This window comes from Trachurus japonicus, chromosome 6 (genome assembly GCF_045865225.1).
Source record: "Trachurus japonicus isolate A0001 chromosome 6, Traja_1.0".
NCBI classification, from domain to species: domain Eukaryota; kingdom Metazoa; phylum Chordata; class Actinopteri; order Carangiformes; family Carangidae; genus Trachurus; species Trachurus japonicus.
The window spans coordinates 15,572,845-15,598,450 of NC_140912.1; the positions used below are offsets into that span (position 1 = coordinate 15,572,845).

At 41.1% G+C, this 25,606-nt stretch overlaps 1 long non-coding RNA gene across 2 annotated transcripts in view; it reads right to left on the reverse strand.

The window, feature by feature from the left end:
- Positions 1 to 5,764: 5,764 nt before the first annotated feature.
- The window catches only part of LOC146985880 (uncharacterized), a 69,426-nt gene continuing 49,584 nt past the window's right edge, over positions 5,765 to 25,606 (reverse strand). For both annotated transcript variants that reach the window (XR_015036001.1, XR_015036000.1), the window contains 2 exons: positions 9,393 to 9,499; positions 5,765 to 6,888 (listed from right to left, as the gene is read on the reverse strand). This is a non-coding gene — a long non-coding RNA (uncharacterized LOC146985880). The remainder of the gene's footprint in view (positions 6,889 to 9,392; positions 9,500 to 25,606) is intronic.

Below are 25,606 nucleotides of genomic sequence, written 5' to 3' on the forward strand. Positions count from 1 at the left end.
AGTGATGTTGAATATAGCTGACTACTGTAGCTTGCTTTAATTCCACTGTGAAACTAGAAGTGCATGGATGATGTCTAATATAATCCACAACAACCTTAAATCATATCTTATTCACATCTTAAAGCTTTCTTTCAGCCATGTTTGGAAATCTCTTCAATGCATTTTTTTAAAGTCTAAATTTATGTATTTATTTTTCTGTCTCATTAAGAAAACTGACGAAAACATGAATGTGGCAAATTGTTTGGAGAAATGTTTGATCCTCTATTTTGCTTTGCACACTGGCTACAAACATCTCTTTGCTGTCTGATGAGCAAACATGGTTCAAATTATAAATGCTTCTGAGTTATCATCATCAATAGTCATGGACTGCATTTCTTAACCATGATTAATATTGACTGATAAATATATGTGTGGGAATAAATAAATGTTGGTTAAATTAAATTTAGAGGCTTAAATTTGTGTATTTTTGTATGAATCTGAAAAGCTAGCATGTGCACCAATATACTGTACCCGTCAAGTCCAAATGTTAAAGGTATTCTGTCGCCTTAAAAAACATGCTTTTTCAGTGATTTTGACGTGTACTGATACATCGATCATGAAGGACCGGTTCCAGTAAGGGCTCTGTTCTCTGATTGATTTTCAGCCTCCTTGGTTGTAACGAAACATGTCTAAGTTCACACATCAGCCTCTAATTCTACTGGACAACAAGAAGAATTTTTGGGCGAGTTCAGCAGATCCTATGTTTAACCTCGACCCATGGCTCTACAAACGCTGTGAACCCATTAGCAAAATGTATGTCCCAATTGCTAACATGACTTAGATTGTGTGAAGTGACTGTCAAATCTAGGATTCCTCAGTGACTCCTGTCTGACAGGACCGCAGCTGTGGTGGGGTGGTTTTGTTGTGTGTAAAGAATTATGACTCATACAATATTTCCCACAGTATGGATAGTTTTTATTTTTTCTGTATGTTAGTACAGTAATAGATGAAGTGCTAAAGTAGTATGACTTAGAAAGGCATTAAGTACTTAAGAATAAATTACTGCTCTCACGTAAAATGTCTAAGTAACTGCAAAATGACAAATGGGTAAAGGATGTTTTTAATATTAGAAAACTGTAACTTTGCATTGCATATTTTGCTTTGTGTGTACGAATGCACAATTGCACATTGCTATGCCATATGAACCAGTGATGTCTGCTTTTATTTGAATATGAATGCTCTTTTAATACAGCAAAGGGTACACACAACCTTCAATTTAACCTTAGCCATTGTGTTCGATGCAGACTAGCCTTTCTATTGTTAAAGATGCTGCATCTTATTTTTTTAATAAGCAAAAGGATTAAATTAAACCCCATGCAATCCAAATGGAATGGGGATTTTTGGATGCATTCATACAAAATGTGTCTGGAAAAGATAATTCCACTTAATGGAAGCATTTAAAGAAGTTGGCTGAAGCCTCCACTGCAACTTGGACTATATCATGTGTTTTTTTTTCTTTCTGCTGTCATAATTTATCTTAAAAAGGAGGAAAACTCAACATTAAGACAACTGTTTACCACCAATTCTAAATCTACTTTTAATTTTGATATACGCTGTAAATAGTGCGCTTTTCTAATTTGGAAGGATATTAAATTATGCATATTAAGATCACAGTTTAGTATCATCATAATTCTTCTTCCTACTCTTCCTATTGTTATTGTTATTATTATGTTCTTTGTTATTTCATCTTATTTAACTACCTTTTCCTTTCCATTTCCTGTCACTATCGAGCTTTCTTGCAGCCGGAGTTGGGGGCTGGAGTGAGCTGTCAGATTTGCGGCCGATATCTCAATTAAGCAAAAAAGGAAAATCTATTGTTTATGGGGGTGTGAGAGGGTATTTCCAAGCCGCAGGCTTTAAAACGAGAACAAGAATGTGTTCGGTCAGCTTGAACAGCGCAGGAGGATTTTGGGGAGGACTCCTCCTTTGTGACACATGCAGCATAGACATAATGAATTATATTATAATTACAAAGCACAGTCTGTAGAAGTGGACAATATAGATATTTGGCCAGGGGGTGGAGTGTGCTGCTCCATAGAGACTGGACCACTCCAGACTGCATTTCTATTCAGATCACTTTAACTTAGACAAATCTCAATATGAATGAATGGGGCTTTGTCTGGAAAATAAAAAAAAACATTTGAACAAGGACGCCTCATCTTCTCATACGCTGGGGGCACATCAGCAATTTTACACACGTCTGAAAAAAGATATTGAGCTGCCAAGACTCTTTTTTGTTTTGACTTTGTCAAAATAGTATTCACTACATATTTATCTATAAATAATCCAAAATAACTGGCAGAAATACAAACATGTTGCACTCCTAATATATATGTTTTTGTTAGCGGAAATATATTTCACCAGAGAACAATGATTTGCGTGGGGGAGTGCGCCGTGTGTGGTGGTGACGGTGGAGGAACTGTATATTGTGGAGAGACTGGGCAAAGCAGAGCGAGCAGGGAAGCAGAGGGGAGGGAAGCTGGCAGTGACTGAGAAGATGAGGATTTGACGGCAAGGTGACAAAGAGTTCAAACAAAATGAGGCTTGTAGATTAGCTGCACTCCCCTCAGTGACAGGTGTCATCTCTTGGGGCAGTCTGTCACTCTGCCTGCTGCCACTCTTTCTATAATATGAGGAGAGAGAGAGGAGAAGAGGCAGCACCACTTGCACCTCACAAGGCACGGCCTAGCCTGCTCTACCTGCCAGCTACCCAGATTAAAGCCTAAGTGGCAGAGGGAGCCACCGAAAGTCAGGCAAATGTTTATTTACCTTTGTCATGATTTTACTTTGATGATGTCATCACAGTCACGGAAAGTTCTCAGTTAAAGTCACTGTGAAGCCACTTAGTCAGGGACATTACCTTACAATAGTGAAACCTGATTTCCTTTATTACTCATTGACAGGCTGAGGCTATGCCCTTCAAGCAATCTATATTACTTTACACCTTTAATCTGAGCCATATTAAGTTATCACTTTTCCCATTCCTATTCCTGGATGTATTGATCCATTACGGGGAATGTTCTAAATATTTTTTTTAATATATGAATTTTGCATCAAAGGGATGAAATGCTTTAATGTATCAGGTATGCAATTATCTGAATTGGAAATATTTCCATATTTATTTTATCCATAAAATGTTTCTCAGTGAAACTGAAACAATACCTATTTAATGATGTACATATGTCAATATCAAAATGATGTAAGATTTTGAATATATTGTTCTATTAATAAGTTTGTGTTTAAATAACAGGAGACAACCCTAAAGTTAACAAATGGACAAAAAGGTTAAGGGAAATAGTAACCAGTGAACGGGCAACGCGCAGAGAGAGAGAGAGAGAAAGAGAGAGAGAGAGAGAGAGAGAGAGAGAGAGAGAGAGGGAGAGAGAGAGAGAGAGAGAGAGAGAGAGAGAGAGAGAGAGAGAGAGAGAGAGAGAGAGAGAGAGAGAGAGAGAGTATTCTTCTTTTGTAAAAAGTGCGAGTTTTGCCCAGACCCTTAACAAGTCTGTGATCTAGGAAGGTATTAACTAAAGCTTGGAGGGAGCCAGCTCACATCATCCTGGTGACATGCAGGCTGAGACCTGCTGCTCTCTGCCCAGGACTCCAGCCATCTGCTCCACAGATTGCACTGAAACTCACACAGCAAGCCCTACTGCCACCCCTCTGGGTGAGAGAGTCACCAGAGGGTCACTTACTTCTTCAGGACTTTCTCCCTTATAGGTTTTGACTGCTCTCACTTGTTTGTGTTGATTTGGGTCGCTAAGCAACCTGCCGAATAATCTCATCATCTTGCACGTGAGTGACAAACTGAGTGAGAATCCACAGTATGTTCGACAGGCAGCGAGGGAGACTTCACAAAAGGGAGGGGAACAAGAAATGAACGAAGAAAAAAAAAAAAGCAGAAGTATTGTGATGTTTGTTTTTGACAGATGAGGGATGCCCCCTATTGACTTTGTCAGGGAAGCTCGAAACAGGGGTAGAGAGATTAAAGCCAGAGTACAATGGTGATTTCAAATTGTGAAGAGAAATAAATACCAGCATTCTCGGTTACAACCATATTAGTGGGAAACGGGTCCCTAAGATTATATGGACAAAGGAAGGGCTTGGGTTGGAAATTCAGATGGCCAATATACATTAAGTTTTTAAAATATTCATTGCACGGGTTGGAGGGGATAGAAGGTTATGTGAGTATTTGGTGCCCTCCCGAATGGAAAATTCTCTCTGAATAACAATCAGGTTGTATAGAATCAGATGTATAATGAAAATGAAGATGAGTGGTAGCTGGTTATAACTATACAGGATATAAGGGGTGGGGGGGACAACAACTATAGATTATCATCCAAAGTTTGACACAAAATAAAGCATGAACATTTGTTGACCTTCAATTTTTTTTAAATATATATATTTTTAAATGGTTGTTTCTCTTTATTTAAAAATGTTTCGCTGTAATGAATTTCCCGATAAAGCGATTTCACACACTTGCAGCATGACGGCATCTGTGCCCTGCGCATTGAAAAACAAGTCATATGCCTCACAGTGTGTCTCTGGTCTGTGAACCAGTGTCCGTTGGGGGAAGCGACCACCCTGGGCACAGTTGTGCTGGAGTGAGTAATGAGGCAGGCTTTCCACGATGGCTGATAGAGGCTCCCATTAACAGCCATGCTTCAGGGTATTCTCTGTCTCTGTGTTGTGGAATGGAAATGAGATCTGATAGAGCCATGTATAATTTGTTGTCACATCAAAGTGACACTTATTAGCTTTATTTCCTTATCATTGTTACATCTACAGTACCTCTGGGTAAATATTTCAGTCAAGCAGGCGGCTGTTAGCACGCTTTTGTCATGTGCCTCTAAGTACAGGAGTAGTCAGTACAACTTTCATTGATTGCAGTTCTGTAACAACTGGTTATGGAAACGTGTGTCTTCTATTGACGTGCTTTCAAATTGGACACAATGAACGTACTTTACACCACAAATAGATTTCCTGAAAGCTTTATATCCAAGCCTCCTCTTAGCTTGGGAATAGTTTGGGCATTTTAATTCTTCTGGGAACGCAAACATTCCTGTTGTCCCCCCCCCCCCCCCCCCGTTTTTGCCTGTCTTTTCCTTTCATCGCCGAGGTTGATCATTTTATTAGTTATATCATCTTACAGTAGGCAAAAGTTTTTGGTGCCACACTGGTTTTTCATATATTTTATTCATCAATTGCTATTCTCACATAGACACACGTTTGCTCATGCACACAGACACACATGCAAACACGTCTGTTTTTTTTTCTCTCCTATTAATCTCACAGGTATCCTGAAGTGGATTATTTTGAATGTATCCAACAGCCCTCTTCATATCTTTGTGACTTTGAATTGGGATATTGCTGGATGGACTGCTATCAGAGCAGAATTATTTTCCCAACTCCAACAGAGAACTGGGCATTGAAGGGCTATATTTTACCATTGCATCTATAGATGTGCAGCATTATAACTCATGAGTGGCACCTCATTTCACACAGCCTAATGGCTTGACACTGAGAGCACACTGGAGATCCAGGCAGGGGAGCTTCCCTTCATTTTTTTTTTTGGTCTAAGTTTTATGAGATACAAGGATTAGGGTTGATTGAAAGTCACAGTGATCTGCTACACAGCACTGTGGCACATACAGGGATTTTACATGAAACTTCCCACATTGATAAGTTAATTCTATTAATGATACACAAGCAGCTCATATTGTATCACTCAGATTTATGTTTTTACAATTTCTTCAAGCTCAATTTTCTGTGCCGAATAAAATTCTGACAAGTCAAAGATAAGTTCACATGTGGGTCTTTATACTTCCCCCTCCAAAAAAAAAAAGAAAAAAAAAATCCCCAGACTGCAGCAGCAGCCCTGTGATATTTAACTGATTTAGATAGAGAGAAGCAGAGACTGAGGCACAGTCTACTCCTCAGTGAACTTATCTCGCCCGCCTGGATGTGACAGACAGTGTAGCCCTCCAGCTTAGTTGTCATACACCGGCGACCAGTCAGAGCTCGTCAGGTTGCATGATTGTATAATTGTGTTGTGACACCTTGAACCCGCCGGTGGTATATAACCATGTTAATTTTCTGATAGCACACCGTGGGCCGTTAGAATCAGAGTTATGATGGGTGTAATTTGTGCCTCCAACGGCAGAGTGAAAGGAGCAGGTCATCAGCAGGATAAATACAAATTAAAATTGATGCAGGTCTCATTTCTGCTTGACCAGTTTGTGTTGGGAGGCTGCAGAGAGCTAGGAATGGTACACTTGCCATTTGTGCCATTTGGTCCTCCATTTCAATTCAGGCCCTGCAGGCAAAAAAAAAAAAAAAAAAAAAACTCCAAATAAAAATGTACCTGCCCAAAGATGTGCTGCAGCATCACAGGCTTGATAATAAAGCTCAGAAGGCTGGAAATATAGGTGCTTTTATAGTGCACAAATTCAAGTTGTGCCTCTGAGGAAGTTTCTCTTATAAAGTTTCTAACCTCTAATTTCATGTTGAAGCTAGGGACAAAAATAAATTATGTTACAAGGAAAGGTGAAAATAAAAGAACGAAGTGCAGGGTAGATTTTTGATATTTTTTCCTATTTCAGTTGGAACATTGGATGCTTTAAAAGAAACGCGTGATTTGCAAAACAATGCATGACTGACAGCTTCATTTTGATTTCCGTATTGGCTGTTTGTTGCTGTCTTTGGGTGTATGTGTGCTTGAGTGTGCATGTGTGTGTATGTGTTTGTGTGTGTGTCGTACGTCCAGCAGAGCCAAAGAGGCATCCTCCTGAACTCCTGTCACAGCTTCTCTGACTGGGAGTTCAAGAGCTCTTCATTACAGCCTCTGCGCATCTGAGGGAAAGAGAAACAATGCTTAGAGCCCAGTGCACATAACCTTTCCATTCAATCAGCAGTTCAAACTGTCTCCCACTACTGCAAATCATTCTGTTTCTAGCTAGTCAAGTGCACCACTGAGTCAAAAAGGCTGCTATCAAAAATGGATAAAAATATCTTTCACTATATTGACCAACATAAAGAAACGGAAATGATCATCTCAGAAATAAAACTCTTTTACGTTCATGTGATAAGCAGACAATATGAGCAAAAATAAATGACATCCTTTTAACCAGGCCTATGCATTACTGACAGCCTACAAAAATATATACATTTATGAAAATGAGTGGTAAAACTAGCGTGACAGTATAACCAACGTCAAACAAAGGCTCGTCACTAATGTTTTATACAAATCCACTGATATAATAATTATACTATCCCCAGTCTTTAGTGGAGGTTGATTGTTCTTGCTGTGAGCTAACACACTTAATTGTAGTATGCAAATGAGAGCAATTACAAAGCTTTTAGGTGAAGAGATGACAGCTGAGGTTGGTTTTATTGGAGGCCTCGTCCAAACAGTTGTCATGGAAACCACATAGAATAACAACTGTCAAACGGATATAATCTCATGATATGTACAGAAATTGCCTCCTCTCTACTTTGTGTTCCACAAACTGATCCATGTGAACGGGAGATTTTTTGATTACTGAACAAATTGTCAATTTGTGCTGTGCAAAGGAAAAGAGGATTCGTTAGAGGGAGAGAAATGTTGGACTGGATTCAATTTCCAAACCAAAGCTTCATAAGAATGTAAAATATGCTCTCACACACAGTCCGAGATGCTTTGAGCTTTGTGTAGTGTCAACAATTAGCAACATGTATCAGAAAGGAATTTCTGACAATTATTTTTACAGCAGTTGTCTCAACGCACATATCTCACTCTGTGAAGACTATGAATTGAACAAAAAGGCCCCCACTTAACATCTGCTCTAATTGGTAAGTAATATTGGCTATTGATATGCGACAGTTTATATACTGTACACGCAGCCGGCTTCTACACAGTCTAGACTTAATCTAAACTGAACCGGCTTTATTTAGGTGAGTGCTTATTGTCAGTGGGACTGCCCAGAGTCACCTTTTCAAACGGCTGATCACATGACAGTACTAATGATGGCGCTGATGACTGTCATTGTCTACAACATGACACAGGACGCTACCTTTCCAATTAAACTCAATCATTACCATTTTTCACTCTACATCATTTTGTTGGATAAAAAAATCTTGACGTAGTTGTCTGATCTTAAAATTATATACTTTTTAGATTTTCTTTTTAATCACTGGTAAATTAGACAGTCACCACTCTTATCTTTGTTTATTCCAAAATGACAGCAAATGAAACAATCACTGCCGCTGGCATGCAAAGCAAAAAGTTGTAGTCTAAAATCAGTCAAATTTTCTATAACAATCTATATTACAATTACTCTTGTGCAGGCTTTCATGAATTAAATATGAGTTGTGTCAGAGAATGAGATGTTATGGAGGTAAATGACAAGAGGCAGCCTGTAATTGAGGTGGTGGCAACATGGGCCTACTGAACTAATCCCTGACTTGGTCATGTGACGGGCTGTTTACCAATGGCTGGAGTTCTTTTCACCACAAAGCCAGGGCAGCTGGGAAAATTGATTTCTCATCTGAGCTGTATTTGATAGCTTTTGAAATCAAAAATTGAAATTAACTAACCTACGCCCCATCATTACAAAAGAGCAAATTAAACTGCGCAACGGCAGTTCCTCCGAGCTATGGAGGCCTGTGAAGGAAACAAAGTCGAAGATGCGAGCTCTTGTCGGCCCGTGTCCCGCAAGCTGTCTGCCCAGTATAACATTAAAAACAATACATAAAAGCTTTTCTCTCCGGCTTCCTTTTAATCTTAACCAGCAAACAGCTGCTATTTTTAAAATATAATTTAAAAAACAACAGCAATTTTGCTTTGTTTGACTTAAGATTGATAGATTTATTATTTAATTTTAATTATAATATTTTGTTGTGTGGCTTTATTTGAGCATGCCACCCTGTTTAAATTTAATTTTCTGCAAATGTAATTCATACTGCATAATAAAAGCATATCTAATCAAGATTGTAATATAAATAAGGTTCCCCAGATTAAGCTTCCAAATACATATTCTTGGTTACTTAAGAAAAAATAATGATTAAAAAAAACAAAACAAAAAGCTTCAAGTTATATTATTGTAGGGAATTCTTTACATGATCTTTACAGATAAAGCTGAATTTCCCAGCAGAGCTACTGAACTAATCATGACTAATTCACTATTCATTAGTGGAACAACCCAAACAGCAACTTAAGATGCATTCAGGAGTAAACTCTCCTCGTGAGTGAGTGAAAGTGGACAAGATGTGAAGCGAAACAAGGTAGCTGGTTACACTGACAAACGACATGCCGAAACAGATGTTCCTGCAGGTGGACATGAAGATCAATAGGCGGTGGAGAGCAGCGAGATAGTTACCTGAGCTGCTGGAACTTGTAGCAGATGTTAAACAGACTGATGCCCTGGAAGGCTGATCAATGGACAGGAGGCAGATGGAGGAGAACATGGAGGAGTGCTGGGAGGCGCTGTTAGCAGAGAGAAACATAAAATAATGGGAGTCACATTTGATATGCAGATGGGCGCCTGTCCACGACGTTAACCCATCAACAACAAAAATAATAGGCTTCAACTTTTTTGGGGGAAACTCCAGCAACTCCAGCCAAAACTCTGCTCCCTTCGTTGACTTGTGTGTCGTGCTAATTACTGGTGAATATCTCCCCTGTCAAAGTCAGGATTATTTGTGCCATATCATAATTCTGCACAGGTAGGTTAAGGCACCGTGATGACCATTATCGAGTGCGAGAAGCACGAGACTCAGCAGTTTTTCCGGGCTAAAAACTTGCCTAATTAGCAGTGGTAAGAGGTAGTGTCAGGCTGTGATCTAACAGACTATCACCTTTACCTCCCATTAGTGAATTAAATACACACTGGAAATCCCAAAGCATCTCTTGGCTGTCACTACTGGGTATAACTAGTATGTTATCAATCTTGGTTTACAAGCATGTGACATTAAAAGGCTTATTTGCAGTGTTTGGGTATTTTACACGCACACAATAAGCAAGGAATGTAATTCAAACACATTCATTCAGCAATTTAAACATATCACATAAATTACATTTTGTGTGTGGCCCAATAAATTCCCAGAACTTTAATCAGATTAATTCAAAGTAAATAAAGGTTTGAGGTTAGTAACAAGTGCAACGTGTCTCTCAGGTCTTCCCCCAAATACTACACACCTGCACGGGGACATACACACTCACAGAACAACAGGCTTACTGTACACACACATACAGTCGTGCACACACATGCACAGATCTTCTGACATCCAGCGTCCCAGTGGCCTTGCTGTCCGAGAGGCAACTTGAACTAGGCGATAACCTGATAGACTTTATCTTGTCTTTCCTGGGTCTCAGTGAAGCCTGAAGAAGACACTTCAACTGCACAGCATCCCCCCAGAGTCCTAACCTTCCCCTCATCTCTCCTCGCCGGGATCGGTGCCTGAGAGCTGTCAGCGGCCTGTTGCTTATTGATGTTTCTGCATGTTTTATGTCTTTCTGAGATATGACGGCCCTGACACAGTACTGATTTCAATCAGCTTGCCACATACCGCAGAGAGTGACAGCTTGGGAAAGTAAGAAGGATAAAAAAAAGAGAGAGAGAGAGAAAGGATTGGTGGGGATGTCATTGGCTCAGATCAGCTCCTGCCTTGTCTCTGACCGGGGGATTCTCCTCCCTTCTAATGAAAATGTTTCATTCACATCTCACATCTCATGCCTCACTCACTGATGAATTCAATAGAAGAAAAAAGAGAAACGAATAGTGAGGGGAAAGAAATTCAGCTTTTGTCAGATTGGGGAGGCAAGAAGAGAGGATGACCCCTGAGCCAAAGGTTTTGACACTGCATCAATCCCTTTAGGGGTGAGGCCTGCTGGACCAGCTCTGGCTGAAGATTACTGCAGCACATCTGAGGGATGGCTGCTCTATCTATTTCACACATTCTATGCAGAGGAGAGCCTTGTATGCTTTGGATCCTGAGCTGCCCAGTAAATTAGGTCTGAGATCATTCCATGGAATGAGGGGAGCTATCCAAGGCAATTCAACTCCAAACCATTGACAGAAAGCTTACCGAGTCGCTGGAAAAAAAAAAAAAAAAGAAAGACACATCTACTCTCTCTTTCTCTTTATGATACCAACTACAATGTACCGTGGGTAATCCCAATAAGGCTCTTTACTTGCAAATTCAAGTATATGCACACATGTACCGATAAGACGCTCCCACGCAGCTTTCTCACATACGTGTTATTGACAAGCATATCACATTTGTTCAGCTCGCACCGCTGCTTTTGTCCCAATCTGGGGTAATATCTTTGACTTATTAGGTGGCACGATGGGAAAATATGGCGTGGTGATAATTATAAATTCTCATCAAGATTTCAGACTGCTCGGGGAATACGTGTTGGCTCGCGTTCAAGTCAGTGTCCAAGAACTTCTGGGTTATACAGATTTTTCTGTTATTTATTGTTCTGTTGCTCAGAATGATGTAGATGTGCAAGAACAAGATGATAAAATATTTATTCTCCTTCTGTTTACCAACATTACATCTTGTTTAATATTTGTGCTATACTTTTTCCCCCCATTGTTCTTCTTGTCTCTATTTCCTATGTTGTTATGTCTTGCTTTAACTTAATCTAAACTGGATTTTAAAATGAGAGAAAAAAATCTTTAAGATCTCATAGTCTTTTCAAACTTGTTTTTGTCTCAATCTGATAAAGCACAATTTATTCACTCGTGTTTTCACTGAGAGATATCAAATTAATAGCTCTAGTCAGGGTACTTTACTTTGAGTGCACAGTCATATTTCGCTTTCAGTTTTTTTTATAGAACACAATTACTGCAGCCATAATGAGATTGAAAATAAAGACTAAATTAGCTGTCATTAAATTATTTCAATTTCCTTCGCCTAATAGAAGATTGTGACAGGTGTCATAGTTGCCGTTATGTTTGGCTTCGCAACATGTTATAATGGATAATTGATCCATCAAAAAACATCAAGCAAAGGCAATAACTGGCTTGAGACTAGCGTACTGAACATGCAGAAAATCGAATTTAACCCCATGTTGACTAAGACACTCCCTTGCTCTGTCGATCAAGCATGTCTCTCCTTGACAGCTCTGTTCGCATGTTGTTAAATAATCTAAAGGGAAAAAAGAAACATGAAAGAAAAAGCAGTCTCAGAGGAACTGTCACAGAGAAAGGAAAATGCCATGGGGGGCGAGGAATGCCTTCAGTCAGACAGCTTTTCACATTTTAATTTCAGTCTGCGGGACTGACTCATGGTAGCGCCTGAGTGAGTGGGTCCTGGGAGTCAGGGCTCGCGCTGACCCCTGAGCATAGACAAGCCCAGAGAGATGTCAGCTGAGAGCTCCTGAGGATCACCAGGCTGCCAAGCGCTTTGAAAGCTGCTGCCAATTCAGCCTAAGTTTCAGCTGAATGGTCGCTACAGAGAAGGGGAGCGACAGCAATAAAAACAGGTTGCAAAAGGAAGAGAATTTGCTTTCAAAATGTATTTGGCCTTTGACCTTGCATCCAACCCAGTGGCCTCTCTCTTTGAAGCTGAGCATATTTTTTTTGAGAGACACTGAAAGAGGGGAGGGATTCAGGGGTGGACTTGGGGCCTGTCAGTATAAATATATTAATAATCTGACAGCTTCATCTGCTTTTGAGGGCTAGACTTGACAGCTTCACAATGGCCTGCGCTGTAGTCCTTCTCGTACATGTCTAGCTTTCCTGTCTGAACAACACAGAGAGTTTATTAAGACATCACACTCCTGTGAAGTATTGATTTTACACCAGTCTCTGTCACTTACTGTATTAGCCCAAGCAGGAGCTCCAAAATAAACTATGACAGCTGCATGTAACCTGCTGAATATGTTTGAGAGAACTGCTCAGTTCAGGTAAATTTGCTTTTTATTTTGCTGTACATCTTTAATCTAATACCGCCTGGCCAAGTCCCATGATCAAACATAAAAACACAACAGAAAAAAACCTTGGATTTATTTTATTTTTTTAAAAGAGAAAATAGAATTTTTTTGACAGTGACAAATAAAGGAGAAATGCATTAGAGAAGCGATTGTTGCAATTAAGTTTCCTCAGCTCAGGAAAAGGAGCGAATGCTATCTTGAACAAAGGAGGGGGATGTGCATCTGCCTGTGGAAATGCGCCCCGCCTCTCAGACAGTGGGTCTGTCCATGGAGAGACAGAGGGAGAGAGGGGTCAGAGGGAGCACAGGTAATTGAGGTGTCCCCTCCCCTCCCTTTTTTTCCAGGGCTTCTCACCCCATCCTTTCACCCCCCACCCTATCCACACAGCGGGCACAATTACGCTCCCCATCACCCCACCAGCTGGCCCCCGTGATCCCACACTTCTTACTAAACGCGACTCCATCGGCCCTTTCCCTCTTAACCTCTTAGCACCCGCTCCGGGGGAATGGTAAGGCTGCACACAAAACTGGGGAAAGAATTCAGACAGTTCTACTACTTTTAACACTTTACAAAAAAAAAAAAAAAAAAAAGACGCTGAGTTAAATGCAGGTTGTGAATTGAGAATTATACTTGGTTTATGGCAGGTGTATACAGCCGACATCAGGCTACAGACTGCAGCCCTGAAAAACTATTTAACTGCACGAGTGACTCTTTTGAATTCCCGAGCCAATAGGAGGCTGTGGATTAGTTATAGTAAAATATTGTCATACTGGGTAACAAGACACTGCTAATGTTGTGATAATTAATTTTACACTTTAAATTAGATGAAATTTGACACATTTTGATAGATTTAAAGTGAATTGAAATCCTACTTTCAATAAGGAACAGCCCATCCTACTACCCATCTAGTATGCTAACAATCTAAATCAAAACGTAATAGCTATCAACATGTATGTTAATTGAGTGGCTTGAAATAGATTTCAACACCAGAGCATCAGTCTGATCATATTTCTCAAACACGCTCCGAGTGTCTCTTGATAGACAGTGTTTTCACTCCATCCCTTCACATTAATGAGTGGGAAGGCTCTCTTGTGCGTTATTACCTGAAATAATACCATATGGTATAATGTAAACAACATCTGCATATTCATGTCATAACTTCATCTGTTTAATTAGTTCCAGTAAAGCAGTTTACCCTCTGAGGCCCTCCCTGTCAGAGCAGTGATGGTAGAGCCGTGCCCTGCTGTCGCTCCTGACAGTCCTCCATTGTTCAGTTGACGCTCCTGCCCTGTCTGTTTAATGCCAGGTGCATCTTTACAGGCCACGGATCAGGTGAAGTGAGTTACGGAGTTTCTTTCACACCGATGCCATAGCTGACATATCCCTCTTTAGCATGGAGACCTACCAATTATATGTAAACACGGCTTGGTTAAAAGCCAAAGTTTGACTAAGTGACACCATCTCTGACATGCATCAGCCACTGTAAGCACACAGCTATCAACATACGGTCACATATGCATGTGTGGTGAAGTGCCTCTATTTTCACTCTAGACTATCACAGTGTCATGCACAGCTCAGGTCAGTCACATGTGTAAAATAACACATACTGCACATTCTGTTTATTTTTTTTTCTATTTCAATTCTGGCAAGGATTAAACTAATTCAACAGACACTTGTCATGCAATATAACACTCACAGACATACGCTTCATGAATGGGTAGTCTTTGATAGCTAACACTGCTCTACAATGTTTTTATGCATGTTTCATTTGGCAAGCAATGTTCAATGTATATTATGAAAACAATACTAACAGTGCCAGAAAATGCATTGCAATATCTTATATGCTGTTTGTCTTTTTCCTTCCTTCCTTTTTCTTTCTGTTTTTTTTTTTTTGGACACTTGCGATGAAAACTCCTACAAACAAAGAAAAAATATATAAAGAAGAAAAAAAACAGGCCAATGTGGTATGAGAAGCTTGAGTGGGCATTCTCTAATTAAATTCTCCTTCATCAGGCGCTCGTTTGTGCACAAGCATTAATACTTTTGACCCCATGCAGCCCGAACACTAACATGCCTGAGGAAGGAAAAAGAGGAGGGAAATGAAAGAGAAAAACATGAAGGAATATCTTATTAGGGGAGTCAGGCATGTTTTGGCCCTCGTTTCTTGATGGCTGCTCTTGGTGTCGCGACCTACTGGCGTCTAGCTAATACGACAGTGTACGCCATGCCATTGTTCTCAATCAATAACTAATTATCAAAGTACTGGCTCCGACTCGTATTGTCCTCTTTGCTTGGAGCCCCTTGTTGTGGACTGAAAGACAGAAAGGGGGAAGAAAGGGGAAAGGAGGGTGGCTTTTGGCTGCACAGTGATGCTGCCGCCACAACATCCTCGCAAGCCTTTCAAGATACACTGTGCCGTCAGTTTGAATTACCATCCCCTACTAATTGATATGAATTAGAACAGAAGAATTATTGTTGCTGCTGAATGTCATAACGATATCCTCAAAGTAATCATGGGAGACAAAAAGAGAACAGCACAAAACACACAAGCAGACCAAATAAGAAAAGACAAATTAAGCCGACTCCTGCTAGGGACTTTGCAAACGAGGCTTTAGACAATAGCGAAAGAAAATTAGACTGCTACCAATCTGTATGTTTCATTATTTCAATCTTGTTTGCAAGTATGAACCATGATTTTAGCAAAGCAAAAAGGATTCCTTTTCCAGAAAGACAGCATGAAGTTGTGCTTTATTTGTAAGGCATATCTTAACCATCAGCAGGTTCAAATGAAGCACTCTAATCACTGATACAATGTCCTTTTATCACCTTGTCATTGTTGGTTGGTTTTTACAAATGAGCTGACAGAAATAGAGGAACCCAGTAATTCGTAGTTGGCAACACAGGGAGGATTGTGTGCTGGTGCCTGCATGTCTCTGTGCCTCCTAATGGAGAGGCGAGTCCTGTCATCCCACGTGGCAACACAGTTCACTTCTCTGCAGTCCTGTTGGTGCCACTGGCACCAGGACTGGGGGCCAAAGCCCCCAGGAGCCCGGGGGGTGGCTGGTGCCCCAGTGGCAGGCAGGGGTCAGCCTAGTAAAAGTGCTGCCCTCAGGACAGTGAGTCTAATCCCACAGCAAGAGCATGGCAGCTGGAGCGGCCTATCCGTTCAGCCTGGGTAATGATATCACTTGCACTGGATCTGATGTCTGACCTCATTACCAGAGTTTAATTGTGTTGCTAACAGAGTTTCAGTTCTTCTTTTCTCTGTCCTCTTTCTGTTTTTGACAGCTCTCCAAAAGAATTTCTGTGATACTTTCAAAGCTAAATTAATTTCCTTTGCATTTTGCTTTGTTTACCATGTGGTCATTATAATTAAAAAGAACAATATGAAGTCTTGGCTTATCAAGTAAAATACAATTTAATGTTTTTTTTTTTTTATCAGTTAAAGGGAAATGCAGAATTAATTATTAATTTATTTATACATATATCTTGTGAGCTTGATAGTTTCAAAAAGCTAATGAACACTCATAATTAAACTTTCCCAGAAAATCTATCATGGATCTGTCATTTCAACTCAAGCAACAACAATAGAGACATTTTAATGTGCACTGTGGTTGTAAATAAAAAAAAAGACAGGTGGTTATTGATAGGGGAATCATTTGAAATAGAAAGGAGTGTATTAAATCAGCAGTTCATTAACACCTTTTAAATATACCTGGTCCTCATCACATTGTGTTTTATTGCAGATGAGTGTGAAAAAGCTTCACTATATATGTAAATGATGCTGGTGTTGTTCACACTTTTAATGAGGTAATGACTTTTTAAATTTATTGCGCTATTATAAGCAATGATTTAAAAGTGACAATTTTACCCTTAGATTTTTATGTTTTCAACTGAGAAAAGTATGTAACGCTACATGTTCTGGATGACTATAGAGCACTGGGCATTATGTCTCAGGGGAAATATTTCTTTTCTATTTGTGCAGGCTGTTTTGATGCTTTGAATCGAGAGAAGCCGCCCCCCGCCCCAACTTGTTGTGAGCCGTGCGACCTGAGAGCCAACCGTAACCTGCCCTCCACCATGAAGAAAATAACTCTCTTTCATGCCATGATACCACATGAAATATGAATAATGAAAACAAACAGAGTTGTGGTGTAAATAGGAAGCATGACTGGGGCTTGGAGTTGCAGATAGCGGCTCAGTTGCCTCGCTAACACCAGCCATCTCCCTCCCACATAGCTCAAGAGGTAGCGTCATCTTAGTTTCCTACTCGGCACCCAAGCTACAGCCCTCCGTAACCCACACACCCTTAGGAAGCTACCAGTGGGTCGTGGGGAACAGGCCACTGCTGTTAATGGGGTTGCTCTTTGAAAACATCACAACACAAGTAAACAGGGCACTCCGTTGTGTATTAAGTGCAGTGAAACTTTGAGTAAAAGTACCACGGTGGGTAAAGGTTACAGGCACAAGGAATCTGAGCATGTGTGTGTGTGTGCAAACAGCGGTGTGTGTACAGGTGCTGTGAAAGAGACAGTGTGCTGTATTGAAAACGCCTCATTACTACCCTTCCCGTTTTCTTGGACTCATATAGTGTAGCAATGTGCCCTTGAAAACAGACCCCAATTAATTCTTTGCATTGTGCATATGGATAGATTTTCCAATATTCTCATCATGAAAGAGCAATTATAATTCCATGATTCATATGCACACTCCATTTGAAGCAGCTATCCTCGCCCATTGTCAGTTGTCAGAGTAGAGGATAAACCATGAAAAGGCCTAATCCTGCTATGGGCAGCAGGCTTTAATGAGCAGCCTGTCTCAGGCAGAGCCATGTGATACCCTGGCTGGGGCCAGACCAGTGCAACGTGGAGGTCAGCTCCTAATGGAGGGCTCCATGGCTTCCCCTCTGGAGAAGGGCGGAGCCCACTTACATTGACCTGTTAAGTCAAGTTGCTCTCCTCTGACCCTCCAAAAGGTGGCTGGATGTGGGAGATTTTCAGGAAAGCTACAGCACAAACAGCCGTGCTGCCTGCAGGCACTGAGGCTTGCTAGGAATGAAAGGATGACAAAAAAAAGAAAAAGAAAACGTCAGCTCAGAACAAGGGACTGGAGCCGGTGAAAGATGTAAATTCAAAGCAAAAGCAGTAGAACTTTAACCTATGGGCTATTACAGAGAAAGTGAAACAGAGCTGCCGCTTGGAATTAGGGGACAATAGGGAGTTCAGGCTAGGGGCATTTAACCAATGGACATCTAGTGTATCAGATCCCAATCTTAATGACATCAGTGACCGAAGCTTTGCAGAAACTCTGATCTCTGGTGGCATGAAGAAAGGGTCACAGCCAGAGGGGATTAGTAAAATATATGGAAAAAATAAAAAAATATGAAAAAAAAGAAAGGATAATGAAAAGAGGTTATGAGAAACTAGGGGAATATTATTGCTGGACTTCACGGAGATGCAGAGGGGAGGAAAAAGCTGTGCAAATAGTCATGGGATTGCAAAGTCAATAATACGTGCAATCTTCACAGACAGAAAGCTATAATCAAAAAAAAAATCCATATTGAGGGTGAATGCCAGAGTTTTTCAAAATGTCAGTGGAGTGTGTTTGCAGAAGGGCAGGAATGACAGATGAAGAGCAGGGAGGTGAGAGGCAGGGACACGAGGACAGGCGGACTCTGTGCTGATGAGGTCCTGGACACAGAGACCAGGCAAAGTGCAGCACCGGGCCAGTAGAGCACTCTGCCTCAGCCTGCTCCCTACAGAAAAGCCAAGAGGAGTCAGCAGGGCTACTGCTATCTAATGGGAACCATCCACTTAAAATTCATAGGTTAACAAGACAGTAGGCAGTCTGGATTGCAAAGCGGCAGCAAGAGTGATTTGTGAAGATACTTTAAAAATCCACAATTTTAGAGATGATAAAATTAGTTTTTCCTTCCCAGTACAGTCCTAGAAAATACAATGCTTTGTACAACCAGGCAAACACCAGGCAACTGAAACTGGGTGATTGTAGAGGAAGTGCAGTTTTTGTGAATATAAGCAGTTAAGTTGAGTCATTTTAGATATATAGATATTTTCCATTTTCAACTCTGACAAAAATGCAGTGAAATGGAGGGGCCATTTTTTTTTTTTTTTTTTTCCGATTTCTGTCTCGTAAATCCTTTTCAAACGCAATTCCTATTCTTCTTTTGAGGTCTTTTAAGTCATTATAAATGTTTTCTCTCTCCCTCTCTCCGTCTCTCTCTCCCTCTCCCTAGCTTTAGTCTTCTTGAATAAAATAAGTGCAGATTTGCTGGAAATCAGTGGCTTTTGTGTGTGGCTGCAGGAGCATGGTGAAATGTTTGGACACTAATACCCATTCATTTCGGTAGCGCCATAAATAAAAGCTGCCAGCTATGCGGCTGCCGTGAAGTGGTATTCTTTGGTGCCCAGCAGGATGTCCTGTTCACATTAGCGCAGCAGGGAAAACTGGCCGGAACAGCCAGACAACTAAATCAAGACATTGTCAACTTCTGACAAAATTGCTATAGGGGGGAGAACCGGTTTTAAGAGGGTTGTGCATGTCTGGTTGTGTGCATGTTGCAGTGTGTGTCTGTGTGTGTTTGTAAGACACAGAGAGAAACAGAGAGGGAGAGCAAGAGAATGAGAGAACAAGAGAGGCATGGGGGAGATACATCTTTTCAAAATGCTGTATATTCTGAAAAATAATTCCTAACAGAGTAACACCATGGGGCTGACATGAATGAGGAAGTGTTGCTTGAATGGAGACAACAGCGCTTAGCTCAAGAAATAAAACCTAAACCTCCACAAACACTCATCTCCTACTGTGTTTTTTTTTCCTCAATCCATGGCAAAATGCCTCTGACGATCAATTTTCCAATATGTGCCAATGTTGTGCAAGCTTTCAAATTTTGATGCGATAGAATATATTGCAGGTGATTTTCTAAGTTTGTCACTGAGCTCGAATCCAGGCATTGGATTTTGACTTGTTTTGGGGTGACAGGGCTCTGGCCTCTAGTCATTTTGAGCCGCCTAATTAACAACTGAACATAAGTCTCCTGTCTGCACTTATAAACTTTACTAATCCCCCTCAACCAAAAGTAAAAAAAAAAAGAAAAAAGATCAGAGGTAAATCTTTGAGCATCTGTGCTAAACTTACACCAGGTCAGGGCAAACAGCACACATGTGACTGTCATAAAGCATACTCGTTTAAACAAAGTCCCAGCCCTGGGCTAGATTTGCAGGTGGTCGATTGCCTGGTCTTCACAGAGGTTAACTCTTAGGGAGTGCTAAAAGCTGCAGGTCTGAAAGAGTCCTATCATCAGAGGAGGCCTTAGTGCCAACAAGACCCAGATAATGTCAACTCTGACCTCAGTTAAGTACATAACACAGCAAGAGCTCTTGGATGTGCTGCCCAGAACAATGTACGGGGAGAGGGGAAATGCCGCGCCAGGGCCACAGCTGGGACATACCATGCCAGTGGGCCTGCCATTTTGATTAGGGGTAAGTAAGCCTTTTAACTTAGTTAGACTGAAAAGAAAAAAAAGACAGGGTGGAGTTTCTATTCATATCTTTTCAGCCTTATAAAGCCTACTTGACAACACAGTGGTTCAACACTTCCCTACAATGGGGAAGTGAACCATTACGGTGCATGTCAGAGGCCTAATGTGTACTGCAGATTATACGTGGAGGAAAAGAATGAAATGAGGTTTGGCAGTGCCACCGTGAGGTTGCGGCTGGATTTTGTGTATCTCGAGGCATCCTGGAGCCCGTCCAGACTGCTCCTCTTTTGGAGTTCTGTGAACTGGAGATGAGGAGCGCTCCCTCTTTCTGCAGGCTCGAAGTTGGAGTCTTTGCTGTAGGGTTCAGTGGACCTTGAGAAAACACCAGTGAATCCGTCACCATCATCCCTCCTGGGACAAAGCTGGCTGGCCACTTCTGAAGCTCCAGTGACCCAAGGCTTGAACCCTGCTGCTCTCCATTCCCTGCCCTACGCAGCCACTGGGAATCTATGACCTCAAGTTCATCGAGAATCACACACTTGCATGGCAGCTTCAAAAGCAACGGCTGGCTCTGTCGTGTTTTTAAACTGTGTTGTGCCCTCCACTGGCTCTACGCAAATTAACAAAGAAAAATATTGATGAGCACACTATCTCTGTCTAAGAATTATTTATTTCCAGGGAAGGAAAGACATACCATGGAAGCAAAGCTCGTTTTTTTTTTTTTTTTTTTTTATATTTTTGTCTCCATATCAAAAACATATCATGAAAATATGAAAACAGTTATGATTTTGTAATAGCTTTCTTACTGCATCCAAGCCCAGATGGTTCTTAATTGGTTGGCAAAGGGAGCAAGAGGTCTTTTTTTGAGGCGTGAGTGTGTGATTGTTGCTGCTGAATTGCTGCTGTGAAAGGCTGGCTGCGTGATGTGGAGATGGAACAGTGTGAGAAGAGGTCACACAAAGGAGCCACCAGCCTTGCACGCGGGGGATATTGGGGGTGCATGGTGTGTGTCTGTTGGGGGGGCATGCGAAAGACAGCTTAAGACGAAAAAGTGGAAGGGGGTGGATGCACAGAAAATCTACTAAGAGAGTGAGAAAGTCATTAAGACTGTTTTTCCCCCGGTGACAGCAGTTCACTCATGTATTGTGATGCTGCCCAGGCACAGTATTTATCTTCAACACTAGGCTAGTAAAAAAAAAAAAAAGTGCATGAACCAAAGCCACTGTTACTTATATCTTTAACTGACACCCTATCCTGGGAAACAACACTACATATACAACATATACAATACTGTATATTGAAAATATATACATCTATTTACAAGAAATGCACATCAATATGAAAGTAATTTACCTACCAATGCCATTACTACTACAACTACTAATGGCTTGGATTTATATAGTGCTTTTCATGACACCCAAAGCGCTTTACAGAAACCATTATTCATTCATACCACATTAACACCAGTGGTGGTAAACTACGTCTGTAGCCACAGGTGACACTGTACCAATGTGCCAAACAGCCCCTCAGACCACCATCAAACATTCACACACATTCACACAAGGCAAGGTGGGTAAGGTGGGTAAGGGATGGAGCGGGATTCAAACCACCAACCCTCCAGTCGTTGGATGACCCACTCTACCTCCTGAGCCACCGTCACCCCTACTACTACTTACGGATTCAACAGCAAATTATTACTATTAGGGTTCCAATGTCCCCCATAGCAGGAGTGAGCCAAGTGTTGACAGGTACATTAACAACACCAAGGCTATCAGCTCAGTTTACAGCATTAGTTTACAAATTGTAATAGCTACCATTATATGGTGAATGCAATTGTAAATCCAGAGCTGAAAAAACACCTCCCAATAATTAAAATTCCCAGATGAAGGGCAGCTCCCTGTGAATTCCAAAAAATGCTAAATAAGAAGTTGACCTTGACCTCCCAAAACTGTGCACACTGTTACACTCCTATTACTGTATACACATTAAACTCAAAGAACTTCACTGCTGACTCCCACACCTGCATTACTGCACCTATTCCGTGTAGGTAATAAATTTAACTGAGCTGTCTTTGCTTAATAAAACAGGCTCAGAGAGGGCAGATATAAGCAGGAAAGATGAAGACCTAACACTTGTGCAACACCTTCTAACCGGATGTCTTTATGAGCAAAGGGGCAAAATTAAGCTGTGTCACAATGGCAGGCCATGGGAGAGGTTGAGTTAGACATCAAATCAACAGCAGTCCAATACAGGATCCCATTATCAATGACACTATATGGGTGCCCCTGGCCAAAAGTCCCCTGCACTGCAGAAGTTAAGGTGTTGCTTGATTCATTAGTGCCTGTGTCTGTGCTGAGGTGATGGCTCTCTCATTGTCCTGAGAGGGGTGAAAACTGGAATGTCTTTTCTTCCTGTCAACACTATGTCACTTTAATTTCTTTTTCTGACGCCCAGTCTTGACACCTGGAAAGGTTTGACCGAGCATGGTAGCAAGGGATCATAGGAGAGTCCTATTTAAAGGGAGTGGTTGACACTGTTGACATTTCATTCTCCTTCTTCCTTGCAGCCTCACCTTTTCTTGGGAGAACAGAAAAATGCATTGAATTAAAAAGGTAGATAAATTGCTCATTGTTTGAGAGAGCAGATAATGATCAGTCATAACTCAGATGTTCTTTAAAAATTTGGCCAGACACCGACACTATCATCTATGTGTTTGAAACTGATCACAGATGGCCAAGGGAGGGATTCTAGATATTAAAGTATCTTGCAGTAAATTAAATTAAAGATGCAATCTCACTCACATCATTATGAACATGACTGAGAAGCAGAATTATTCAGGCAATTTTATTGATTGAAATGTACTGCAGTCTCAACAAAACATAATTGTTAAAAGAATTATTGTAATGCACATTATTGTCGAGCATTTGTGTTGAAGTATTTACAGTATGAAGTCACCCATAATACACTCGTAGACTATAATAGCTGTCAATGGATGCATAGTGCTAATAATGTAATGCGCCCCTCCCTAAGGGAGCTGATCTCCTCATCTGGGTCATGGCGAGTATTAAAAGGGTTAAGGGTGCACAGTAAATTTATTGTGGGTCTTCCAGCACCAATGGGCTAGAGCACTAATGGATGACCTTGGGGTTTGCCTGTTCCAGACTTGAGGAGATCATGTCTCACCACCTCCCTACCACCAGGATGACCCTGGCCCTCTCTGCCCCTGGCCTCAACCTTTAACTCACTGATCTTTGACCAAATTATTAAGCAGACACCTGCTTTCCGGTGTATGGTCAGAGTTGGGGGAGGACTCACTCTGGGAACTCTAATTTGATGTAGATGTGTGGTGTGACAGTATCCATCTCGCTAAAGATAAACCCATCTGTTAGACTTCCCAGCAGTATGACTTTCACTGACACCTGCACGCAGTGTCATCATTTCACTGTGTCCACAGATGGAGTTTAACTTAAAAACGTAGTTAGCCTTCATGGTTTATTCTAATATCTAACACTATTGTTTGAATTTGTACAAATGCTTTTGATTTATGACCACATAATCACCACACAATGCTGCATATAATTCAGGAGAACAGGTCCCTGAGTGAGGGGACAAGTATTTTTTTGCAAACTAAACCATGGGCCCTGCGGCACACGGTTCCAGTGACATCGCGCTTCATATGATATATGTTGACTTTCAGGTACAGTACTGCAGGGCTGACATAAAGTGAAGTAGCCTACACCTGCTACTAGTTTTTTGAAAATAAATGAACAGCTCGGTCCAAGTCATTTTCTATTCATGTATTTCACCCTCAAAGCTCATTAATAACAAAGTAAACTACCTGCTTTGATGTATCATTCTACATTATAAAAGGAAAAGGGATAAACACACAAAACACAATGATTTTGTTTTCATTTACATTAATAGTATTTCATTTTCATAAAATAAAAACACATTTTTTTCTGAGACCAACAAATGCACATAATCACATATTCATGCCACACGCCCACACACATACACACTCAAACGGTCAAAGTGGAGGTGGCACAGAGAATTTTGTGAATTTGTAAAATATGAAATATAGTCCTCCGTCAAGGGCACTGAGGTACAGGGACCAGCCCCAAAGACTGCTATGGACCTCAGGGACTAGTATGTGTCAAACCTGAGGAAAAAAAGGAGAGAAAAAATGCTGCCATTAAGGTATAGCTTGGAAATGACACTGACCTAGGTCTGCCTTCTTGCATTGTCCCACCATCTGCACAAATGTGAACTTTGCCTTTAAATCCTGGCTTCTCAATTAACATGTCCAGCTGGGTGGAGAATTCCGTCAGCTCCCTAATATCATTACTGCCACACCAGACTGTGATATAAATATTAAAAAAGTGCCCAGAGCTCTTTGCTTGCTATGTAAGAGCTTCTACTTCTTGGGTTATAATGAAGTGCACCCACATAGCAGGGTGACTGCAGAACACGTGGTCTTATTAGGGCTCCTACAGACCGTGAGACAGAAGGGATAAATGTCTTAGGCCATCTTTCTTTGTGAGTTCTTATTCTCTCTCCTACACATGGGGGATCTTAGACACAAGGCAGCACCTACATGGCAAAACAACATATCCTCCAACGCTCTACCACGGCAGAGACTCAAGCCTCTTTGAGATATTCTAGTGGTCGCAGACAAAGAGGGTTTAGAAAGCATCAAGTCTTCTTCCAAAATGCAAGCTGTGTGGTCTTTGTGATAGCCCCATTACAGCATGAAGGACTCTTACTTTAGGCTGTATGTCTGTGTGTCTCTGTCTGTGTTTGCTTGTATGGATAACTGTACTTTCCAGGAAAAGAGATCTTAAGAGGAAGTCTTTGAATGTAGGACATTGGCGCTGTAGCGGTTAATCTCCCCCCACGGCTTTACAGACGGCTGTGGATTTAGAAGTTGGCATCATAACTGACCAGTGCTGTTTGATTAGATAACAGGGGATCTACTGCAGGCATCAGTGGTCCACCGTGCTGAAATGAAACAGTTTGCTCTTCGCCCGTTCTGCTTAGAACCCGATGGGGGTGATTCTTCAACACTCTGATGCCACAAGCTGCCAAGCAGCGCCCACCACAGCGATACCACGATCATGGTGATACTACGGAAAGCACCATCTTGTACCAGATGT